Source organism: Ostrea edulis, chromosome 2 (genome assembly GCF_947568905.1).
Source record: "Ostrea edulis chromosome 2, xbOstEdul1.1, whole genome shotgun sequence".
NCBI lineage: Eukaryota > Metazoa > Mollusca > Bivalvia > Ostreida > Ostreidae > Ostrea > Ostrea edulis.
Genome location: NC_079165.1, coordinates 70,561,338 through 70,569,396, shown reverse-complemented (window position 1 = coordinate 70,569,396; position 8,059 = coordinate 70,561,338). Strand labels below are relative to the sequence as shown.

General features: G+C 36.3%; 1 pseudogene; it reads left to right on the top strand.

Annotated features, from left to right (window-relative positions):
• The first annotated feature begins 2,795 nt into the window (after positions 1-2,795).
• LOC125680022 (uncharacterized) lies at positions 2,796-4,457 on the top strand (annotated as a pseudogene).
• The last annotated feature ends 3,602 nt before the right edge of the window (positions 4,458-8,059 follow it).

Genomic DNA, 8,059 nt, shown 5'->3' with positions numbered 1-8,059 from the left:
TGTGAATGTCACGGGTCCTCGGAGATGACCTTAAAAACGGATGCCCCGTGTCACAGTGGATGTGTCACGCTGAAGAACCTTCACTGCTCAATGGCTGTAAGGGTCGAGCATAGGTCTAAATTTGAAGCCCTTCACCGGTCTTGGTGACGTCTCCATATGAGTGAAAAATTCTTGAGAGAGACGTTAAGCAAGATACAATTAATCAACCAATCTTTCACGTTTGATGGTTTTTGGGAATGGAAACTTTCTCTTTGAGCCCCCCCCCCCCCTTTTTGGGATGCCTCATATTGGTATGTTTCTTATCGTTGCTGTCTTGGGTGGAAATTTCCGATCATGCAAACTTAAGATGATGTAATGTTTTTTACTTAGCCTATTACATGGATGACCAACCACAGTGCGCCGTTAGGACGCTTTGGTCATTCCTCTTTTTTTTGCTTGGAGTGCAAAGACTGCTCAAGTATTTGTGTACACAAAGAAAATTAACTTGGTACTGGAGTTTTATTCACTGTGTTTGTGATTTTATATATATCTATATGCAAGGTGAAGATAACGAACAGTGATCAATCTCATAACTTCTACAAGCAATACAAAATAGATAGTTGGGCAAACACGGACCCCTGGACACACCAGAGGTGGGATCAGGTCCCCAGGAGGAGTAAGCATCCCCTGTTGACCGGTCACACCCGCCGTGAGCCCCATATCCTGATCAGGTAAACGGAGTTATCCGCAGTCAAAATCAGTGTGCCAAGAACGGCTTAACAATTGGTATGAAACACGTCAGACAGCATTTGACCCAATGTGAGGTTGTATTGACGAACTAGATCGTTATAACGACCATAGAATTTGCGAAATGCTGACTTCAATCGAGACTGTTGAAATTCCTGTACCATCAACTTGTTTGTCAGTAGCTTACCTCGATTTAAAAACTGACCCAGAACAAGCTCTTGCATATCGAATCAGTTGAGATATATAAACACCATATGCAGGTGATAATGGAATATTGCTACATAAATGTGGGAAGTTGACGATGGAGAAGCTGAAATCATCCCGTTTGTCATACAGTTGAGTTGTTAATTTGCCGTTAATGTCTACTTTCAATAAAATATCTAAGTATGAAGCAGAAGTGGACGAGTCTGTGGTGTCCTTTATTTCGAGCTCACAGGGATATCAAATCGACATATGAATGAAAGCTATCATTATATTTAGATCTAAAACTTCATAGTTATTTCGGATTTCAAACATTTCGGTTGAGTATCACTGAAGAGACATTATTTGTCGAAATGCGCATCTGGTGCATCAAAATTGGTACCGTATCAATTTTACATTAATAGACAAAACGTCATCGATATATCTAAAAGTCGAATTGAAGGTCACAGCGAGAGATTTTTTTCTTCTCACGTAGAAGTTTTTGAATAAATTCTGCTTGATATGAATATAAAAACAGGTCAGCTAACAAAGGAGTACAATTCGTGCCCATGGGAATTCCAACAGACTGTTGGAAGACCTGATCACCAAAGACCACGAAGATATTGTCAATGAGGAACTCCAGCATATTTTTTATTTCAACTTCAGAGTACTTGTGCGTGGAATCAGAGTGGTGTTTAACAAAGTAAGGTTTTGAATGACTGATCACTAGATATGAATATTTCCGTTTTCCGTTTTTGTTGAAGAAGCAACTGTCTATGATGTCAAAAAGTCTAGTCTTTAATTTATCGTGAGGAATGGTCGTGTATAGTGTTGAAAAGTCATAGGTTTTAATGCTATTGATTTGGGAAAAATTCTGTGATTTCAAGTTTACTAAAAGTTCTTTAGAATTTTTTAGAATCCACATTTGATTAACACCAATTCTGGCATATGTAGTCGCACAGCAAGTTTGAAGTTTCTTCTTCACAGCTGTTAACATTTTCGTGAGGAGCAAAGATAGGGGCTTGGAAGAGCACTAACTGGATCCAGCAATGTATCTTTGTTTGTAAGGGTTTTTATGTAGTTTAGGAATCCAGTATAGGCACGGTAATTCATATATATATATATATATATATATATATATATATATATATATTGAAAATCAGAATGACACATACCATAAAAAACAATCATTTACTGCTAGCGCTTTCTCCATGTCTACATGGTTCATCAGGCAGTTCAAATATGTATACAAAAATTACGTACATTTGTGTGTTACCGAACATGACGAAAATTATAGGTTGCGCTAAATTCAACTTGGTCCGCCTTCGGAACAAAGTATCGATGCACTTGAAAGGTCTCTTGCTTTTACTTAACAACTGATATTTTGTGACACTGCGCCGCGCCGCAAACGTAAACTTGAAAAATGCCATCAACAACTTGTATCGTACCAGAATGCTCCGGGAAAGGCGACCACATTTTGCCTAAAGATCCTGTAAGGCGTGGGCAATGGATCCATGCTATTCGAAGAGGGGAGACGAAGTTCAAGCAATTGATACCCCCGAGCGAGTACAGCTACATTTGCAGACGTCATTTTACAGACGATGATTATGTATCTCTGACAACATATGGTAATTAAAACACTTAACTGCAATGATCAACAAACCATAAACAAACACTTAAAATAATCTTTTATGAAATCGTAATATGATTGTGGAGACTGGAAAAGCGAGTGCTTGATTTCCAACCGAATAAATTATTTCGAATTTTCTCCGTCTGATGCAATTTATTACTATTAGTCACATCAGGGTCTGAGATGTACGTACAAGATATATAATATAATGACCATATCTATATTTGTTGAAGTTCAAATGATCAGAATTCTTCTGTAAATGAATGGTATACAGGGGCATAGAATTATGGGTAGCCCCCCCCTATTTTTAATCAACAACGATCATTAATATCTGTAATCTATATATGGGTGACTGCACCCTCCCCCACTTTTTTTTTATAGTAGTAGTAAATGGTAAGAATGTAAGGTCAAAGATATGAATTAGTTAACAATTATCAATTAATTAAATTTTATCTTTGGATAGGTACCCCTTCTTTACAAAGAAAGCTGAAGAAAAATGCCATACCAAGCCAATTTAATTGGACCAAACCAACCCCTGCAGCAAGTGAAAGAAAGGCAAGGTATGCGAAGAGATCATCAGCTAAAACTCTAGTGTTTACAGATGATAATAACAATGCGTCTTCTACCTGCTTGTGTGATGATGCAATAGCTGAGGTGATAGAGATAGAGGAAGAAGCCAAAGAACAAGTTGATAGTGACATGACTATTGAATATCAACTTCCATTTACTACTGCAACAGGCAGTACACAAACTCCAAGTAAACCAAAATTTGACATTGATGACTTTGTATCTGATGATGCTGGCATTCACTTTTACACTGGACTGGAGACTTACATGAAATTTAAACTTGTATTGAACACTCTTGGACCGGCAGCATATTGTTTGAACTATATTTATCATAATGTCTACAACATTAGTGTTGAAAACCAGTTTTTTCTGGTATTGATGAAGCTTCGTAGAGGAACAACAAATTTTGAACTGTCCAGAATGTTCAACATTTCAGAAAGTACAGTTTGTAATATTTTTCTTACATGGATCAATTTCATGAACTTACAATGGAGGGAGCTTAACCTATGGCCTTCACAAGAAATTGTTCGCTATTTTGCTCCATCTGGGTTCAAACAGACTTTTCCTTCAACGCGTGTCATAGTTGATGGAACTGAATTACCAATTAAAAAACCCAACAATCCAAAGTCACAGCAAGCTACTTTTTCAGTTTATAAAAACAAGAACACAGTGAAAGTAATTGTAGGAGCAACCCCTGGTGGTCTCGTTTCCTATGTCTCTACAGCATATGCAGGTTCCACCAGTGACAGACAGATAGTGGAGAGGAGCAGCCTAATGAGAGATTGTGACCCTAGAGATAGCATTATGGCTGACAAAGGTTTTAATGTGCAAGACTTATTTGCTCCCTTTGATGTTGCTATTAAAATTCCAACTTTATTTTAAAACATGAATAGGATGAATGGCAGAAGTGTCATGAAAGATAGAAAAATATCTAGCAAGCGTGTTCACATCGAACGGATAATAGGACTAGCGAAGACATTTAAAATATTGACCCAGCCAATGTCTGCGAGCGTCACCAAAAAGGCCAGTGAAGTTATTTTCATTATATTCATGCTGTGTAATTTCAGGAAGAATATTGTGCCAACAAATGCTTAAATTCTAGTCAATAGATGAAATAGTCATTTATTTTGTCATTTTTGACAGTGCAGTTTCCATTATAGTTTGATGAGGATTCATCAATGTTGTTGTTGAAAAATTAAATGTAAAATAAACTAACACAGTAAACATGATTTTGTTTTCAATAATGAAACACAGTGTAAAGATAAAATTAAAACTGAATTTTATGCTCAGTGATGAACATTTGATATTTATGTAACATGGCTTCATGCTGTCATATGATCCTCAATCTATATAATTTCTAAGGATAACCCCAGCATCAATTTCCCCATCACATATACTTTTGTTTGCTTGATGAATTCAAATTAGGTATAGGCACTATGAAAGATGATTTTTTTTTAAAAATACAATATATCTAAACTTTGAAATCAATGCAGACATATTTTCAGCAAAAAAAGAAATCCTAAAAAACCATATACCCCCTCCTTAAGTTCCAGAAAAAACTATGGGGTACAAGTACATCAAGCAAAATATTTTTCATTGTTTGCTAGTGCAGGTCAAGGTCACTGTCATTCTCTTGACAAGCAAAACATCAGTTGATTAATCTGTTTTATATTCATAAGCAATCATATTTTAATATCCATGTTACATGTAAGGTAGACAAGTTTTACTAATTCTCCATGTCAACTTTACAATTTAATTCACACCATCATTACAAATATAGCTAGCAACTGCAATACTTGTAAAATACTCTCTCTAGCAAAACAGGTTTAAAGAACTTGTCGAAGAATTCTTTTAAATCAGATATCATATTTGATATGAATTTGTCATCTCTTTCAATGTTTAAATACATAATATCTTTCAAAGTGTAAAAAATCAAATCACATTTCTTCCGCCCTGAACAAAATAACTGGCCTTGAATCTAATAATAATAGTTGTGTGTTTTGTCCAAAATAACACAGTTATCTCCATGTTGTAGGTTCGGCAAGTTAGATGTTGAAATTTCCTCATTATGTATACTGTATGGACATTTCACTTCGATGATGGCATCATCACTGATGATACCATCGGGTGATGCACCGAGGAAAGGATATTCTTTCGAAACAAAAATGCCACATTGTTGTATTTTACAGTCATAGTCTTTCTCATATTGCCTGATTGCAACGGTTTCATGTTTTTGGCCATGATATATCGCAGGAGTAAATATGTTTCTGGCAGTCTGTAATGATTTCGCAAGTTTAAAATCATCCGTCTTTTTTGTGGCCTTGTAAATTCTGCCAAATTCTGATGATTGGAGCCTCTTTAGTCGCTCTTCTTTCCACAGAGGATTTCGACTTTGACCACGAGTGTTAATTTCAAGGAATGATTTCTGCAATTCACTTATTTCACCAACACAGATTGAGTTCAAGAACATGTCCTCTGGGGTATACTTCAGGTAGTCGTGGTCATGAGCAACTGCAAGTGAATTTGCTGGTGGGAATAAATGGGATATTGGCATGGATGTTATTTCATCGAAATTCAAACACACATTCCTGAAATAGTCCTTGTAAGAATTGTTATTTTTGTACTGTGGAGGTCGAGGGTCAAATAGAATATCTGTGACCTGATCTGCACCAGGAATATTGAGGTCTTGGGCCTTCAAGGGGGACCCTGTAAACTTTTTCGTGTGATGAAAAGTCATCAATTTCTGTGTACATGAATCCTCAACATTAACCTCTCCAGTCTTGCTAAATACATGTATGGCATAAAGTACAGTGCTAATATGCTTACAGAGTGCATATGGATCCATTCCTGCACCGCACTGGCATTGGGCCTCTTCTATTTGTTGTTCATCCTTGGAAAGTTTTATGTCCCCCAGATATGTCACCGATCTTTTCATTTCAGCTCTACATGCACTTCGAATAAAGTCAAAATCTTGTGTAGAGCTCACACGGATGTAACACAGATATTTTTCTTTGTACAGATCTAGTACTTTTTTGTCAAGACTTTTATCAAATATGCCAAGATATCTGTCTATTTCTTCTCTTTGGATTTTGCATACTTTCTTTTCACTATGTAGGTCAATGTACTCTGTTACATCAGGAATATACATGCTGAAGTCAAACCCTATGGTTTCCTTTGATTTCCCAAAGTCATTATTTCTGTCAAAAGCCTCCAACCTATCAAAAGAAATTAATTTTTCATATAATGATTTGAAAACCACTTGTTTATTTTTAGAGAGTAGGTATTAAGTTTACTTTTATTGTATTAAACACACATTGAAGTTAATTCATAATTATTACTTCAATATGTAACCATGGTAATGGACCAACTTCAAAAATTGTAGATAGTTGAAGATCAGAAAAAACTTTTCTTTTTTAAATCATAAAAAAACAAACGAACAATATTTTCTTCCTTAAGATTGCTAACTCAAGTATTTCAAATACAATGTAATTCAATGCAAATTAGTAGATGAAAATGAAATATTCCACTTGATTTTCTCCAGATCATTTAGCATATCAAACACTGCTTGTAAAGTTATTGTCTATACTGTTACTTTACAATTAGGCAACAGTGTAGACAGTAACAGTGTAAACAATTTATTTCTAATCTCATTTCATGCAGTTAAGACACTAATGGGTGTCCCCCTAAAAGCTACAACCCCCCCCCCCGGGTCATGCACCATTTTATAAGTCGTTTGCACTTTGTGCACACCGGCCAAAAATTTAATTAGAATAATTGGTGAAGCAAAGAATATTTTTCAATGAAATATATATCACAAACCGTGAAAGTTGACTCATCTATGGTACTACGACAAAAATGACTAGTTGTGTATCACAGTTCAACACATATTACTACAAAAGGTGATGCAGATTATTATTCTGAAATTATTAGATGCTACTGTGTTTTATATGAAATGTATCTAAAACTTTCTTTGAGAACTTACCTATGGCAAAGGTTAAAGGATTACTTACATGTCACGACATGGGGAGGAGCTTTGAAGAGCCCGAGGAATTTCGAACGTGTAACATCTCGCTCATAATTTCCAGTCATAATACAATTCTTTTGTCAAAATAATTACCGGATGTTTAAGGAAAGTGACATCTTGAATGTATCTTTGTGCTTCAACTATACTAGTTTGTGTATTCGCTTGCATATTTTATTAAGCCTAACAGTAACAGTATCACGATATCGTGTCAGACATGCATACCATATCATATTTACCTTTCGATTAATTCTTTCTTTCGCCCAGAAACTCTAGCATTTTTCTTTCTTAATTCTTCTTTCAGCTGCTGCAAGGGCATGTCATCATATTTTGATATCATTGCCATGATTGCGACGTAAAACTTTCAAAATGTTTTCTGGTAGGCTGGTACGCGTAGCGTCATATAGCGAAAGGACCAAGTTAGTTGCAGCGCCGCCTATGTGTAAAAGAGCGATAACTCGCCTATGACGACCATTGTTTAGTAACGTCTTTGTTATGACGTCAATTAAACGAGTCCTTTATGACGTCATAATAACGTTAACCGGTAGCGTTTGGTAATTGTCTAACGATCTAGTTCGTCAATACAACCTCGCATTGGGTCAAATGTTGTCTGACGTGTTTCATACCGATTGTTAAGCCGTTCTTGGTACACTGATTTGACTGCGGATAACTCCGTTTACCTGATGAGGATATGGGGCTCACGGCGGGTGTGACCGGTCAACAGGGGATGCTTACTCCTCCTAGGCACCTGATCCCACCTCTGGTGTGTCCAGGGGTCCGTGTTTGCCCAACTATCTATTTTGTATTGCTTGTAGGAGTTATGAGATTGATCACTGTTCGTTATCTTCACCTTGCATCTTACACAATCGACTGAATACTTGAATTTTTCTACGATTCCGGACATATGTTACCTACATTTCGGGAAAAATGACTTG